At 42.6% G+C, this 17507-nt stretch overlaps 1 protein-coding gene across 4 annotated transcripts in view; it reads left to right on the forward strand.

Moving 5' to 3' along the window:
* The window catches only part of Creb3l2 (cAMP responsive element binding protein 3 like 2), a 118253-nt gene that overhangs the window by 25110 nt on the left and 75636 nt on the right, over positions 1 to 17507 (forward strand). The window contains exon 1 of one of the 4 annotated variants that reach the window (XM_055602087.1): positions 15451 to 15457. The exons of the other annotated variants lie outside the window; for them this stretch is intronic. The gene's annotated coding sequence lies outside the window, so the exon portion shown is untranslated. Of the gene's footprint in view, positions 1 to 15450; positions 15458 to 17507 lie in introns of those variants that run through there. 4 annotated transcript variants of the gene reach the window in all.

A 17507-nucleotide genomic window follows, 5' to 3' on the forward strand; every position in this document is an offset into this window, starting at 1 on the left:
AGGCCTGCGCTTTCCTTCCTGATTGCTACTCCAGACATTACTTCTGTTTCCTTAGCCATCTCGTCAGGATAAGGTGAGCCCATTTTCTAGTAGAGTAGCCTTTAAGCAGACCTTCTGGAATGTGCTCTGTCCTCTCTGCTTCCTGTTTCCCTCAAATTTATAAGAAATCCTTCAGAGTGTAGCTCTGGTTATATTATTGTCATTCCTTTAACTCTGCAATGGCTTTTACTTACTGTTAGGATAAAAACACAACTCCCAGTGAGGCCTAAAGCGTCCTCTCTGGGTTGACCTCTGTATAGCTAGTTCTTTGATTATCTTTCTTCTCAGACATAAGAGCCCCTTTTGTTTCTTTCTTTCATTCAGAATGTATTTTATGCTCATGAATGTTTGTCTGTTTGTATGTACATTCACTACACATGTGCAGTGCCTGAAGAAGCCTGAATAGGGCTTCTGAGAACTGGATTTACAAATGGTTCTGAGCTGCCACATGGTTGCTGGGAACCAAGCTGAAGTCATCTGTAAGAGCAGCAAGTGCTCTTAACCTCTCCCATTGCTGTTTGCTGCTTGCTCCTTCTGAGGAGTACAGTAGACTCTGAGTTATGGTGAGGTTGGTTCCTCCAGCTTCCCAGGGTGGTTTGGCTTTTCCTGTGTTGTTCAAAGAGACTACGTACCCCAGGATTGTCCAGGATACTGTGGGCCTTACTGCAATGTTAAACCCAATCCTCACAGCTCAGCACTTCTAAGCCATAGTCACTTTGAGCTTATGGATTCCTTGGTGGACCCAAATCTTTTTGCAAGACAAACCAATAAGAAAGTGGGTCAGGCACTGAGGCAAACAGCTCAAGGAGTTTAGTTTTTTTATACTAGCTTCACTGTTTCTGAAGTGGGGGAGACAGAGGGATAGGAGGGAGGGAGGGAGAAGAAGGTAGGTAAGAAAATGAGAAAGCAAGAGAGAACCTTTTTCCTATCTGCACTGGGCTAGGGAAAGGTCCCAAATCAAGCAGGAGGACTCTGTTGCCAGGGTGCCTATCAGGGTGCCTTCTGGCAGAAAAGCACAAGTATATTTGCCCATGAATATTACCAGGACTTTAGTGTTTAGTTCTCTTGGATATACATGGAATTCAAAATAAAGAAATATTCTTATCCTAGATTTATGGTTTTTCCATTTTCTTTGTCATAATTGTTTATTTATTTTTTTAAAGTATTACCTCATTGTAGAAACAAAGTAAAGCCTGCATCTCTAAAAAAAAACTCATTATCCACTTCCCTGAGCTGCTGCTTATTCTGATAGATCATCAGCCACCACTTTCTATGTACATCCTGAGGGGGCTGTGGTCTGTAATCTTCTCATGTCTGTTAGGATTCAATCCTTTTTGTTTAATAATAGAAACTTTAATGCGTATCCATCACTCTTTAGTGGCCATGTCCATCCTCCTTTGTATTTATGCTTTGTAGTTTCTTAATTCTCACACTATTTGGCTGTTTTCCTTATTTTGCTTCTTGAAATCCAATGTCTTTGTTTTTAATTAATAATTTCAGAAGGTGAGAACTGCTAGAATATGAAGTGGAAGTACTTCATATTCTCTCCGTACTCACCTTTCCAAATTCATGGTGTCTTCTTCTTTATTTATTGTTGCTACATACATATACATGCACATAATACACGACCTACTGAGTGTGTTTATAATTGCCTGGATGCACTTCTGTCCAGGGCTGACCACATGAGACTGGATAAGCTTTTCTGAGATGATCTGCAAAGCCCAGGGTTAAGTGCAGGCAGCTTACTGCTGGGAAGATAACCGAGGTGGTCATGCTTGCACTGAGGACACGAGTTCTGTGCACACTAGCCCATTGTCACACACAGTGAGTTCTGCTCGACTGTCCTCCCACAAACCCTTAAATCCCACATAGCACCTTCTATGCCATCTGGTTTTTGACATAACTCAAACTCTTAGACTAAGTGAGCAATGCTAAACTCTATGGAGAGTTGATTATTTTTTTCTAATTTGTGTTTAGCTCTCAGAAAGCATGCTAACTTTATTTAGGGACTCAGATCATGCTGAGTTTGGAAGCCTGCCACCTGCCAGGCCTTTTAGAAGCGTGGGTATTCCCAGAATCTCACAGTGGGGCACACAGTTCTGAAGTGGCTGGGGCTAGGTGTGTGTGCACAGTGTTATGGGAGCTCCTATAAGCTGAAGGCATGGCTGAAGGAGAAAGCTGTTTTTTCAGAACAAGGCACATGCTGTCAGTTCAGACAAGTGGTGTTTAACAGCCTGCTGGCCCCGTGCCCACCCTCCAGACCTGTGGAATGTGCTCTGTCTGGACTGTACTTCTAGCCAGCCAGGTCCTGACTTGGAGAGGGCTAAAGCCCCACTCTTCTGGCTCTTGGCCTATGCCCCTGCCACAAGAACGAATCTGTTTGGAAAACTCTAGACCATGCTGCCCCCTCATTCCAGAGTCTGCCCGCTTACCTGTGGATGCTCTTTTTTTTTCCCCCTTTCTCCTTCTACTTATGGTTTCTTCATTATTTGGGCTTTGCTCAGAATGTAAAACAGAAGACAGAGTTTATAAGAATTTATATGAAAGTTTGTTTGCAGCACAACAGGCTAATCTCATGTTACAGGTGTGACTGAGAAACTGGTGAGATGGCTCCCTGTTGAGAGTGGTGAGTGGACCCAGGCGTGGCTCCAAGCACCCCCATGGCAGTCTACAGACTGGAGTTATAGATGGTTGTGAGCCACCATGTAGGTACTAGGAACCAAACCCAGCTCCTCTATAAGAGCAGCAAGCGCTCTTAATTGCTAAGCCATCTTTCCATCTCTCTTTAAGTTTTTGTTCTGAAAAGTTCAAACCTGAGGAAAATCATATAAACAGAGTAACGGGGCCAGAAGATAAAGACATCTGAGGAGCCTAACAACATGGGGTTGAGCCCTAGGATACACATGGTGGAAGGAGAGAACTGACTCCTACCCCTCTCTCCCACCTCCAGCTCTCTCCATACTCACCTTTCCAAATTCATGGTGTCTTCTTCTTTATTTATTGTTGCTACATACATATACACGCACATAATACACGACCTACTGAGTGTGTTTATAATTGCCTGGATGCACTTCTGTCCAGGGCTGACCACATGAGACTGGATAAGCTATTCATCTCTGGTTCTTCTCTCATCTGCCTTTACCAGCTCTAGCTGTTCCGCTAGCAGTGGGACCTTGTAGAATTTCCCCATCCTCATTGGGATGTCAGCTGCTGTTGTCATTATGTAGGTCTTATTTAGGCAACCACATTGGTGAGCATTCACTGCTAGAGTGTCCCTGTCATGTTTTGAGGACACTAGCTGGCAGCAGACTTCCTGGTCTTTTGGCTCTTACACGCTTTTTGTCTCCTGTGATTTTTCCCTGAGCCTTAGGTATAGGGATTATACTAAAGATGTATAGGAGTATAACCTGGGTTGTGGGCTTTGGTACTTATTCAGGATTTTTGATTGTTTGTTTTGCTTAATGACCCTTGGAAAGCTCATTGAGACATAATGAAATCTCATCCCAGAATGCTTAGCAAATGTCTTTGAAGATCCAAGACGTTTCCTTAAATGATCTCTAATGAAAGTCATATTGCTCAAAATTTTTTACTCTACTTACCTTTTATGTCCATGTTTAAATTGCCCCAGTTGTCCCCAAAATGTCCTCTATAGATACTTCTTGTTTGATTCCATACACAGATCAAATATTGCTCTCATGATTTACAGACTTGATATTATGTGCATCTTCATCTCCAGCCAGGAGCCATTTTTCTTTGGTCCTCTGAAGACCATGGATCCTGCTGTGGTTCCAGACTGTAGCACCCTGCCCCTTCTGACCACAGGGTGGCCTTACTGGATGCTTGCTGCCTTACTGGACATTACATCTTTTGTTTTTTCTTCTCTTTCTATTCTTTTTTTTCCCTTTTCCTCCCTTCCTCATTTACTTGCTCTGTTTTATTTTATTTTATTTTTTTATGGCTCTTTCTTCCTTCCTCTTCTCACGAACTTGTAATGTTCATGGACTTATATGTCATATATGATGAAAAGACTGAGGGAACATAGAGTTGTCAGCTCTTGTTCAGGGAGACATCATCAGTGGCAGGCAGGAGGATATCCACTGTGGCTACAAGAGTAGAAGTGGTCCTGTGGTCTATGAGAAAAAGTATGGGCTTTTTAAAGTCATGCAGGCATGTTGGACTAGCAAACCTTTAAAAACTGAGTGGTTGTATTGTATGATCTTGGGAAAGTTACTTAACTCCATGTGCTCTTCTCCCACAGTAAGAAGTCATATCTTCTCTTACAATGTTCTGTTAAAGATTAGGAAAAAAAATACACCCTAGAGCAAAGTTCCTGGCATATAGCTGGTGCTCAGTAATTGGTGACCATTAGGTACTTACATGATGAACCAGCCAATGTTTGGTCCAGAAAAGTCCCAGGTGAATAGTTGGCAGTTCATGCAGGTGGCCCAAATGAGATTGTCCTTTAGGATGGAGTTTAGAGCAGGCTACTGGATAGGATGAAAATTTGAAAGGCAGGTGCTGATCTCAGAAGCAGAAACTGAAGCTAAACTCCTATCAGAAAGCTTACAGCTTGCATCTAGAATACAATCTAAGACTCAGAACCAGCTGTCCATTGGGTTCAAGCAATGGCAAAGGTGACTAGATATTAGAAGCATCTTTTATTTGAGCCTCATGCAGGGAATGAACTGGGGAGGCAGGGATCTGCTGTGGGAAGAGTCTGGCTCTCAAACAAAGACCAGCATTGATTTCTTTTTTAGAACTTCTGGTGACAGAATAACCATGGTTATACTCCAGAGGGTCTTTTCTTCCTGTGTCTAAAGCTAGATGCATTATGAACTCAGAGCCAAACTCCTGAGCTGGTCTAAAATTATCTGCATTTGCCTCTATCAGCTCAAGCTGCAGGAGCAAAGCCCCATGGATGATATGGTTGAAACAGTAGTTCTGGAGTTTGAAGGTCCAAGGTCAGCATTCTGGCGTGGTGAGAGCTACCTTCTGGCTTGCATGTGACTTCTTGTTATGTCCTCACAGGGCAGGCAGAGGGAGGGGGAAAATGAAAGAGGGTAAGGAGAGCATGCTGCACATGCTCTCTGGTCTCTCTTACAAGAGCACTGATCCATTGTGAGGACCCCGGGCTTCATAACTTTACCTAACACAAGCACTTCCTGAGGCCTCTCTTTCATATAGCTTTACATTGCAGGCTACAGTTTCAACATACAGGTTTTGAGGGTTCCCCTGTCCTCTCCTTCCATGGTCTATTCCTGACTCTTGGGGATTTATATTTAATGGAAATATTACCTTGATATGCACATCTCATATGTGGGATATAGAGGCATGGGCATGATATATATATATAGGTAACTACAGTTGTACTAAAATTTTATTTACAGGGTATTTCACAAGAGCTCCCATAGACATGAGGCCTTTCTAACCTCTTATGCATTCCTACTTACACTATTTCTTACTCTTTCCTCTTACCTGAGGAAAAATATTATTGCTTATCCTCTGTAAAGCCTCCAAACTGTTGAACTTTTTATAGCCCCAAAGTAAAACCTTCTCCCACCTCTCTTCAATAGAGTCCATTGTTCCAAGCTTTCCCTCTTCCCACTGAACCATGGCTAAAATCAACATATGCTTCTTAAGTGTCAGAGCCCAGTATGCCTAGCATTTCAAGAGTTCTTTGTGGGCAGAATTTGCTTTTTTTTTTTTTTTAACCTGCTTTCTGAAAGAGTATCCTATTATCATCTGAGTTTATCAGAACATATTTTTTCATTTTTTATTTTTAGTTTTTATAATTTATTCATTATATATCTTCACTGAAGCATGACTTGCTTCAATATTTTAAAACTGTGCGCTGCACTGTCAACAGATTAGAACATAGTTTTAAAGAAGTATTGAAGCAAGTAATATAACCCAAACACTACACGATGAGTAGATTATATTGCATTATGTGTTAGGATATAATGTAAGATGCAGTCAGTTCTATTTCCTGTTTCTGGAAGAATTTCATGGCTGCTCACCCATGTACCTTTTTTCTTTGGCCAATGTGTATAACTGTCCTACCTATCCTTGCTCTCCTAAGTTCCTCATCCTGTTGGTGAACATCAGATTTCCCTCTTTGGTGACCAGTAGTTTTACTGTGTGCTCCACAGACTGAAGGCAGCAAGGAGAACTTGTTAGAAAGGCAGAACCTTGGGCCTCTCCACAGACCTAGGAAACTCTAGGATGAGACACAGTGTCCATGTCTTAGTTAATGCTCCTGGGGATTCTGATGTAACCCAAGGGTTAAGATTCCCTGCATCAGATTAGATACAATCCTGTGATATTTACCTCCTTATTGACTATGTTCTCCCAAGAAACAGCATTTTGTTTCGGTCACCTTTAGGCATCAAACTAATTTAAGTAGAGTAGGATATTGAGTGACAATCCCCTGGGTCAATTCAATTTAGACGAGAGTTTATGCTTTGTACCAACACATTGCAGATGGTGTCAGTATTCTCTTGGACACTGAAGGCTTCACTCTTACTTCTTCATCACATATGTGGGCCAGGCTACTTCTTAGAGGTGTCCTCAAAACTTTTTTGACACCACAGTTCTTTGAAAGGTGATACAAGAAAATATTCTAGAAGACCTAGTAGCAATATCCGGTATCTAAGGGGGTTCCCTAGCCTCAGAATCAAGGGCTTTGCCATTGCTTCGGTTTAATTATTCTATGGGAGAAATCAAATGTCTAAATTATGTTTCTTTCTTATTTAAATATTTTTTAGCTTTTGTTTTTCCATCTTACAACGAATGCAAGTATATTTATGTATAGATTCAGGCGTGTTTCGTGTTTGAATGACAAAATGAAGACAGGCAGACTGAATTTGCTTATTGTAAAAATGTCAGTTATCTGAGCAAGGAGTGGTGTGGGGAGCTGGGGACAAGCTCACTGTCTTGCCCTTTGATATTGGCTTAGGGGTGGTTGCTTTCAGAGTGACATTGTATGAGCCCTTTCCTTATCTAACTCACTTCCCTAAGTAGGTTAATTCCTTAACAGACATAGATTTTGGTCAGTACTAGTTTGTAACTCTGTGTACTCTAAAGAAAAGGGTAGACTGTAATGAATTTGTAAGTAGTGTTTCTAGAAAATTCAGCATTGGATTTCCTTTCCTATTTGTATCAGTTCCTCTCCTGCCCCTCAGGGTGGGATTGGTAGGGGTAGCGACAGGGGTGGGGTAGGCGTGGGGTACAAACCCAGCCTCTTCATGAATGACCTGGCTTATAAATCCCTTGCATTTGGTGAGTTAGGTGCCTGAGTGCTTCACTCTCTGCACTGATGGCAGGAAAGGGTCAACACACAGGAAAATAGTTTTCTGTCAGAATACATGGCTGATCAGGATGGCGTTGGGAGCCAGACACATGCTGCTGGATAAAGTGAGGCTTTCATTTTTATTGTTTTGTTTTATTTTTATTTTTATGCTTTGCTTACATTACATCCTAACCACAGTTTCTCCAACCTCCACTGCTTCTAGCCTCCCTTCAAGGAAAAAAAAAAAAAAAAAAAAGAGCAGTCCTCCTAGGGATATCAGTTGAACATGGTATAACAAATTACAATAAAGTAAGGCACAAACTTCATATCAAGGCTAGCTGAGACAACCCAATAGGAGGGAAAACGTCCCAAGTGTAGGCAAAACAGTCAGAGGTAACCCCCACTTCTGCTCTTTAGGGGTCCTACAAGAACTTTAACCTATAAAACCATAATGTATGTGCTGAGGGCCTAGCTCAGACCCACACAGGGTCTGTGATTGCCACATCAGTCTCTGCGAGGCCCTGTGAGTCCTGCTTAGTTGATTCTGTGGGTTGTGTTCTGGTGTCCTCAACCCAAGTGAGGCTTTCTTTACCATGCTGATTTTAAAGGGATGAGAGGTCTGCTTAGAGCTTTGAAAAATGTGTTTTTGCAGAGAGCAGATTGTGACAAATTCTCATGTCATCACTTGTTAATTCTTATTTCTGTCTTTGTGTTAGAGGAGATGCCAAGCACTGAGAAAAAAATCATTTAAAAAGAAAGACAAAATGAAAGGCATAGCATTTCTATTTAATATCACAAAAATCTTTCAAGGGTCTGGGGAGATCAATTAGTAAGGAGCTGGCCTTCAAGTATGAGGATCTGAGATTGATTCCCAGAATACATAAATAAAAAATAAATTAAAAAAGCCAGGCAGGAAGGTACCATTTGTTAACTCAGTGTTTGAAAAGGTAGGTACAAGTGTCACTCTGGTGTTTTCTGGCCATTCATTCTTGCTTCCTGCACAAGTTCCAGGCTAATTAGAGACCTCGTTTCATAAAATAAGGTATGTGGTTCCTGATAACAACACCTGAAGTTGTTCTCTGACCTAGATGCACACACACGCGCGCACACACACACACACACACACACACACACACACACACACACACGGGTGTGTGCCACTTAATAATTAATTAATAAAATAAATCAAGCAATGTCTGGTCTCAGACTTTCACTTTCTATAGGGAGGAGAGTTTCAAGAGGACCCTGGGGATCTTCAGTGAATTTCACATCTAGATATTCGAGTATAAATAGGGTTCATGAAGGCTGAAGTTAGGAGAAAATTTAAATTTAGTTGATTCAAAGGGAAAAAAAAAACATAACCAAAAGAGATGGCAAGGACAGGGGTAGTAATGACACCAAAGATTAATCTGGAAAAGTTTCCAATAAGCTTAGGACTCAGAGTGTGCCTCCTGAAGACAGAGGCATTGATGTTTGTTTAGGACAGCTGTGAGAGGAGTTTGGGCTAAGAGCAGCTTATGCGAGGAGCAGCAGAGGCAAGGAGGAGGGGCCTGGAAACTGCAAGTGTGGGTGCAGTTCTGATCTATGAAAAGGTGTTTGTGAATAGCCAGAAAGCAGGGCTAAGGTTTGCAGGGGTTTGGTAGAGTTTGTCCAGAGAGGGCAGAGCCTGAGTTGGTGCTGCAGGAGTGCGTTTTCCTTTTTAAGGGACAAACCAGAGGATGATGCACCCACACATAACAAGCCTTTCATGAGGAGGTGCCTTGGGGATCAGCAAGGGAAATATCAGGGTATTGGGATGAGTAAGATAAAGAAGGGAGACGACCTCTTCATGATGATCCAGGGGACCCAAAAAGCTGAGAGGGGCTGCCTGAATATCTTGTTAGATTCCATATTCTGTATCACTTTGCTAATTATAAAACCTTGTTTGCTGGCAAGCCCAAAAGAAAGCGAGGGTACTGTGAGCGATAGGGGATATTTGTGAGGCTATCATTTCTCGAACAGATATTTGGAGAGCACCAGGCTCATGCTATGCTTTGTGTACTAGACTCATAATAGTTATTCACATGGACGAAAGTCTGGCCTCCAGACTGCTGACATGTAGTGAGATAGGAAACCAACACCAAAATATGTAATCTTTGAGGAGGAGGTTTACTTTATGGCAAAGAAAGGTGGGATGTGAGAAGGACAGCTTGGCAGAGGCCTGTGTTTATGTAACTTGGAAGAGGTAGGAAGACCTCTTAGATACTGAAGGTGGTAAAGACATAGTCAAGCCAAGTAGCTGAGAAATTCTGAAGATATATCAATATATGAATATGTGGTGGGGGTGGGAAGTAGACAGAGGAACTGTCTAGGAGGAGGCAGAAGGGGAAAGAGATAGTGGGGCCTGCAGAGCAGCTCTTGGTCCTAGTAGAGAGTGGCGCATTTTGCACAGAGGAGAGAGGAAACTGACCATTTTTAAATGTGTGACAGGAACAGTGTTGAAGGCAGGACCCTGGCCGTCAGAGGAAGTTATGAGATACTTTGAGGCCAACAGGGTGAAGCTTTGTGTCAGGTAGTTCAACAGTGTTCTGAGCTACTTCATGAGTTCAGGGTCCCAGCTTTTCAGCTGAAAATCTTTTAGGTCCCTCACAGTGGGCCATTCATTGAAAGCTGATTTTGGGCCTGACATCAGGTGGGATGGCCAAGAGGGAGGCAGGAAGGTGAGATGGAGAGTTGATAGATTTTAGGGTTACTTCAGTCACACGGGATGGGGTGCTTCCTAGGAAAGCAGTCGTATGGATCAAAAAGGTGAAGAGTCAGCTGTAAAGATACTGAGCAGTGGCAGATTAGGGGGTGTGGCTCTTGAGATCAGGGGACCCTGGGAAGTAGCTGGGGTCTTTTGTCTCTGCCAGGAAGCACAGAAGAATGAGCCTGAGAATTTCCAGAGACAGAGAGCAGAAGGATGGCCATAGCCAACATCTAGAGTCTGGGGAGGAGTCACTGACAAGAGATGAAGCTTCATGGGGCTGAAAATGCAGCTGAATGATGACACACTTACCTAGCGTGCTTAAAGCCTTGGGTTTTCTATCTTCCACGGTGTACAAACCGACAGTTCCCCAAGAGCGTTATCCAGGTTTGGTGCACATGGTTGTTAAGTCCTACCTTTTGAGGAGGCTGAGGCAGGAGGATCATTTACATTTCTTGTCCAGCTTGGTCTATACATTGCAAGATTAATTTGAAAAGGCCAAGGAGAGATGGGATGGGTCAGTACTTGCTGTTCAAGCTTGATGGCCTGACTTAGGAATGCATCTGTAATTCTGTCATGATTATAGCAAGATGACAGGCAGAGATGAGGGACTAAGACCAGCTTTCAGGCAAGCTAGCCCAGAGTGTACAGCACAGAAACAAAGTGGACCCTGCCTGAGGAATAAGCTGGAACGAGAGGCCTGACCTCCACATGTGTGCCTTTGCGCATATGTTTGCACACAGACACACAGTCAGACAGACAGACATGTGTGTACATATACAAGTATAACTTTGAAAGCAATCTAAAAGCTCCGGTTCTCTAGGGACCACCAAACCCTTAAAGAAATGGGAAGGGAGGTGAAGTGGCATTCAGGAGCATGTGTGTATGAGAGGTGGGCATGCTGTGGGTGGCTGTCTCTCTCTACAGGCTGAGCTATCTGTGTGCACATGAATATTTAGTTTTGTATTTATTTATGGTCACTGTCTTTTAAGCTTGCATCCTCACAACCAGTTTTATAAGCTCGGCTCTCATTATTCCCTAGGGGCAGTATTACACAATGTAAAATTTATGAACTGTGTAATTAGACATCTGGCGGTTTAAAGTCTAGCTCCCGAACATTCAAATGGCGTGTTAACCCAAGTCTTGGTTTACTGTGGTACAAAATGGATCTGATCATATTTACCTAATGAGGTAGTTGTGAGAGTTCCCAGTAAATTTGCATATATATATATATATATATATGTATACATATATATTTACTAGATAGTAAAAGCACCTAGTAAAAGGCTTTTACTGTTGTTTTGTTTGAGGTTTATTTTTTTTGTTTTTTTTTAATTTTTTAATATTAGTTACATTTTATTAGCTTTGTATCCCAGTTGTATCCCGCTCCCTCATCTCTTCCCTGCCCCTTTCCAACTCCACTGATAGGGGAGGACACCCTCCCCTCTCATCTGACCCTGGTTTTGTTTGAGGTTTATAATGGGAATGTCAAGTATGAACCCTTATAAAAGCCAGAAAAAGGGAATGTGGAAGAGTGGACCTCTGAGAAATCAGGGCAAGATCATGAAGGCAAGAAGTTATTGAGGAGTGTATTTTATCTCTGTGTTTTCTACTGTGCTTAGAACCAGTAATTAAACTCACTTTATGCTTTCTAGATAGCACATTTACTTTCCTTACTGGATGGCAAAGAATGTGGTTCACCCAGGATAATTTAATTTGGACTTTATGACTGATTTTCATTTTTCTACTCTGCAGTATTTGAGAAATTATTGGTTTTCTTCCTCACCTTTGAAGAGTTGAGTGTTACTCACATACATAAGGCTTTTTTCCCTCTCTGGTATGACAAATCATAACACATCTTTCTAGCTTAAAATAACCATAAATAAGTTAACTTAAGATTATGGACCAGCGCCTTGGACGGAGCTCACTCAGATGCACTGTTCTTTTGCTGGTCTCAACTGGGTCCTCATGTGAGTCAGCTGTTGGTGGCAGCCAGCTGTGCTTCTAGGGTTGGTTGGCGAAGGCTATCAGCTTGGGAGATAGGGAAAGGGAGTGGCATAAGTTGGCCTCTCATCATGCAATGGACTAGCCCTGGCTTGTTCCAAGGGCAGCTCGGGCTTCCAAGAGAAAGACTGGAAATGCCAGAGACTTTGTAGGCCCAATTTCAGGAATGGGACAGTGATACTTCCACTGTGATTTAGTGGCCCAAGCAACTCAAAGGTCATCTCAGGCTTAGGGAGCAGTGGGTGTGCACCCCCTCTCCAGGGGAGCAGCTGCGAAGTAGTAGTCCATTTCCATGTAATCCTTTCTTTCAACAAGGATTCTGAAGACGTATTAACAAGTCAGTTTGTAGTGCCTTGACGTCCGTGATTGTTTTTGTTGTTTTCCTTGAGGTCTCTGTGGTATCTTCTACTTGATTTTAGTCCTTGTTTTATGTCTTGATTTAATGGGTTGGATAGTAAATGTTGCTCACATAGTAAAGACTTAGTTGCCAGCCTGTACTATTGGGAAGGGATAGATTGCTTAGCACATGGGACCTAGCATAAGGAAGTTAGAGACTGGGAACATGCCCTTGAAGGGGATATTGGAGTCCTAGCACCCCTCCCTTCTCTTTCCTAGCTGCTGTGAGGTAAATGGTTCCACATGCTTACCTTGTGGTGTATTGTCTTGACACTGGCCTAAAAGCAGCAGGGCCAAGAGGCCATGTACCCAATGAAACCTTTCCAACTGTGAGACAAGATAAATCTCTTTCTTTAATTGATTGTCATGGGTGTTTTGACATAGCAACTGATATCTGACTAAGAAAATAGGCATTCTAAAGAACAGAAAGAATTCCTTCAACTTCTCATATCCCTTCCATTACAGTGTGATCTCAAGTTTGTTAAGTTTGCTAGTGCTGAAGAGTTGGGTCTGACCCCACTGACCTTCCCTGGATATCCCCCCTGACAAGGTGCACTTGTGGGTGACGTTGCTGGAGGCAGCCCAGGTTCTCTGGCTTAGGAGCAGCTTACTCAGTGTCTTTGATGGAGAAGATATGGCATGAGTAAACAGGATCATCTTAAACTCACTGGATCTCTTGGGACAGTAACAGTGCATTGCAGTAGATAGACACTAGGCAGGTAAATGAGTTCCTTGAGTATGACTATTTTAAGCTCTCTTTGTCCATCAGATGAGGTTAAGTCTTTGGGGTGGATTAGAGTAACCAACAATTAATTTGCTGATTCTTTGGAGGGAGGAGAAATTCTGATTGTTTCCTCCAGTTATAAGATTTAGAATCTGTATCAGGCTGGAGAGATGGCTCAGAGGTTAAGAACACCGGCTGTTCTTCCAAAGGTCCTGAGTTCAATTCCCAGCAAGCACATGGTGGCTCACAATCATCTATAGTGAGAGTTGATGCCCTCTTCTGATGTTTAGGCAGAAAAAAAAAAGAATCTGTATCAGTTACTATTTTGTTGCTCTGATAAAACTCCAAGGCCATGGCAACTTATGGAAGAGTTTACTTGAGCTTACAGTTACAGAGGGTTAGAGGCCATAATAGCATGGACAGAATGGGAACAGGATCAGGAAACAGAGAGATGACATCTTGAACTGCAGGCATGAACAAGAGGGAGGAAGGGAGGGAAGGAGAGAGACAGAGACAGAGACACAGAGAGAGATTTGTAAGTAGGGTAAGGCCTGGAGCTCTCAAAGCTCTTCCCCAACGTATTTCTTCCATCATGACCATACTTCCTAAACCTTCAAAAACAGCGCTTACTAGGGACCAAAAGTGTTCAAATACCTAAGACTGTGGGGGACATTTCTCATTCAAACCACTACTTCAAGATGACTAATCTTGAAGTCTCACACTTGACAGGGGTATCTTTTTTTTTTCCTTTTCTATTATTATCATTTATTACAATTTATTCAATTTGTATCCTGGCTGTGGCCCCCTCCCTCCTCTCCTCCCAATCCCACCCTTCCTCCCTCTTCTCCCCCTATGGCCCTCCCCTAGTCCACTGATAGGGAGGACCTCCTTGACAGGGGTATCTTTAACATGTATTTTACCTTAGCATTCTAACTTGTGCTAAACCATCTGTGTCAGTTCTGTTTCTCATTGCTATGACAAAATTCCTGAGAAGCACAAGGTAAGGAAGGATTTACATAGAATTATCATTCCAGGGGATCCAGTCCTTCATGGTGGGGTTCTCGGTGCAGGATCAGGAGGTGCTGATTCACATTGGGTCTAGTCAGGAAGCAAAGGACAGTGATTGTTAGTGCTCAGCGTGCTTTCTCCTTTTATTCAGTACAGGACTGCAGCCTGGGACATGATGCTGCCACAGTGAAGGTGGGTCTGCCTACCTCAGTTGACAGTGTAGAAAACCCCTCCTCTGTGCAGAAGCTTATATCCTAGGGGATGCTAGATCCTTGAGCCCTAACCCCGGGGGTGAATATTGATGGTTCTCAACATGTTCAAATGATGCTTTCACAGGGGTCACGTAAGATCATTGGGAATATCAGGTATGTACCTTATAATTCATAACAGTAGCAAAAGTACTGTTGTGAGGTAGCAATGAAAATAATTTCATGGTTGGGGGTCACCACAACTTTTGTTTAAAAGGTTGCAGCATTAGGAAGGTTGAGAACCACTGGTAAACTTAATAGACTTTAACAAAACTTAAAACAAACTTATATAAAAGTAAGTTTGTTACCGGTCTCTTTCCAGGGCATTCTCAGTTACCTTGTGGTTCACAAACTAAGGTTTGTCTTCACTCAGGTTCTACTGCAGGGTCTTGCTCAGCAAGCAGGAATGTTTGCTGTCCGTAGGGACCATGGAGGTTTGCAGTGGCGATAATTTAGGGAAAAAAAAGATCTAAAAAAGTGACTGAGTCAGTTTAATGGATCCTCAGGACTTCAGATTACCAAGTATGGCATTCTATGCCTGTCCTTCCTCACGACCAGTTAGTGTGGAAGGAGTAGGAATTATTAGGGTTTTCAAAATAATTTTCTTAAAATAAAAAAAATTAAAAAAAAAAGGTCCACATTCCCTTGGCCCTAAAGGTTTATGACTAGCCGAGGCACTGGTCTGGTCGTTTAAGTTGGAAACTACCTCCTCCCACTCCCCATTTACTTAGTCATCGAAAGACGTCAAACCTGAGTGGAGATTATAGCGTGAAAGGTGGCTCTGGAGATATAAAAGCAGGCAGCGCTGTGGGTGGCCAGGATATGGCACAGAAGGGCAAGGAAAACAGTAGGGTCATGCCATTTATTAATTTATCAACCGTTTATTTGCCTTCCGCCCTGGCTGGCATTGTAACCTAAGGCTTTCCCACGATAAAGCTATGGGCAACATGATCGGTAGCTACATCCATAAAGAGGAGGAATGGGCAGAAATGCACAAAGTAATGACTGCAGTAGGAGATGGAAAGGTGAGCTTTGGGTCATGAATAGGGAAAGACTGTGTTATCAAAGTCAGAGAAATTTTGCAGGAGAAGAAATGAGGAAACTCATTCCAGGATGTATCCAAGGCAGGGAGGTTTGGCATCCCCTGAATCTCTCCATGTGGGCATACTGGAAGGACAGGAAGAAACACAGACAAGCCTGAGAATCTTTATGTGTTGGGAGTGATGAGGATGAAACTCACACACGCATCACTTCTAGGAAAGCCCAGATTTGACAAAATGAAATGCTTCCTGTCTCAAACAGTTACTCTTCAGCACTGCTGTCAGTCAGCCTTGACACTTTCCTGAATGAGACAGATCTTTTTTCCTTTAGAAAAAGGTGAACATATCAGACTAATGTGGGACTGGTCTTACGTGTCTTAGTGCAGTAACATTTTACAGGAAGCATTGTGCTCTGTGTCAAGCCAAAGGGTTTGGAGTCTGGACAATGAAATACAAACTCAAATAAACATTGTTGTTTTTTTGTACTGTTTCAGTATGTTGTATCTTAGCTATAGCTTCCTGGCTATTCAGTGTATGGGTGGGGAAGTGTGCAGAGAAAGAGCTAGCTGTGTGAAGAGAGCTGAGGTCCAAGCAAGAACTTTGTGAAAGCAGAGAACTCAGTTATCATTCAGAGCGAAAGTTCTTTGGATTAGGTCCATCCCACAAAGCCCGAGGACTCAGGGCAGCAGGCCACACCTGTTCCTGTTGGTAAAAGTGCCAGTATGAGGGCTCAGGGATGGCTCAGTTGGTGGAGTGTGTGTCTCTTATGTGCAGGAAGACCTGAGTTTGATTCCCAGAACCTGCATAAAATTTTCTTTAAAAAAACAAAACCAACAAAAAGCAGGTCTGTTGGTGCGTACTTTTAATCTCAGACTGAGGCATAGGAAATAGGTGTGTCTCTGAGGCTCACTGACTAGTAGCCTTGCTTACTTGGTGAGCTCCAGGCCAGTACGAGACAGTCTCACAGAAATAATAGGTAGTGCCTCACAAATAAACCCTGATATTGTACACACACACACACACACACACACACACACACACACACACACACACAGTGGTAGTTGGAGTGACCACCACATGTTTCCTCAAGAGTATCTGGGTTGTCACAAGTAAGCCAGACAGCCAATTATTTGAAGATTTTTTTTTTTAAATAATGAAAACAAAGATTCAAACTTCAAACCCATACTGCACTAAGATTGCACTTACTTCCAACAGCCATCTTTTCACTTAGTTTCCACAGCTCTGGTAAAGCATTTATAAATACATACAAGGCCTTTCGGATGCTGTTTTGTCTTGCAGATGTTGGTATAGGATGGCAGTCAACTCTGAGTCCTGAATTCTTGGGACTTGGATAGTGTTTCAGATATCAAACTGGTGATTATTTCAGAGGCCATGAAGGTACCCCAGATGAGAATATAAATTATCCATGTAGCAAGGAAGGCTGGAATCTGGCTGTGCCCTTCAGATGGCCTGGGGGATATTACTTTTCCTCTTTGAACAGGTTCTTTCAGAAGTTTCTAGCTTTATTTGCGGTACTTTGATGTTTTTTTCTAAAGGTGTGAAGAGAACAGAGTTACATATTAAAAACTTGACTGGAGCTATTTGTTAATTTTTCTCCCTGAAGTACTTTTAGTTTTTGAAAACAGAACATTTATTTTATGACTGACTGAAATCCTCAGGATGAGCTGGATTCTGCAACAGCTGCCCTCTTGGGGTTAGGTTCCCTGCATAGAATCCATGTCTGAATATGCCATCAACAAATTTTAGACACCTCGTCCACTCAATCCCAGTAGTGTTTCATTCCTAGTCTTGGCACTCTTGTGTTTGGCAGGACTGCCACATTTACCACAGGTAGACTTCTGAAGGTGGTAGGCCTCAGAGCCACACCAGCATGTCTTTGCTTTACATAGTATGGCACTCTTAAGCATCTTGCTTCTGTGGCCGAAGCCAAAAGAGACCGGAAGAGAGGGCACTTTCGCTACTTCCTGTGGATAAGCTTCTGCCCAGGGAACTTTAAATTATTTCTTAAGCATTA

This window comes from Psammomys obesus, unplaced genomic scaffold (genome assembly GCF_907164565.1).
Source record: "Psammomys obesus unplaced genomic scaffold, mPsaObe1.curated_primary_1811, whole genome shotgun sequence".
In the NCBI taxonomy this organism is placed as follows: domain Eukaryota; kingdom Metazoa; phylum Chordata; class Mammalia; order Rodentia; family Muridae; genus Psammomys; species Psammomys obesus.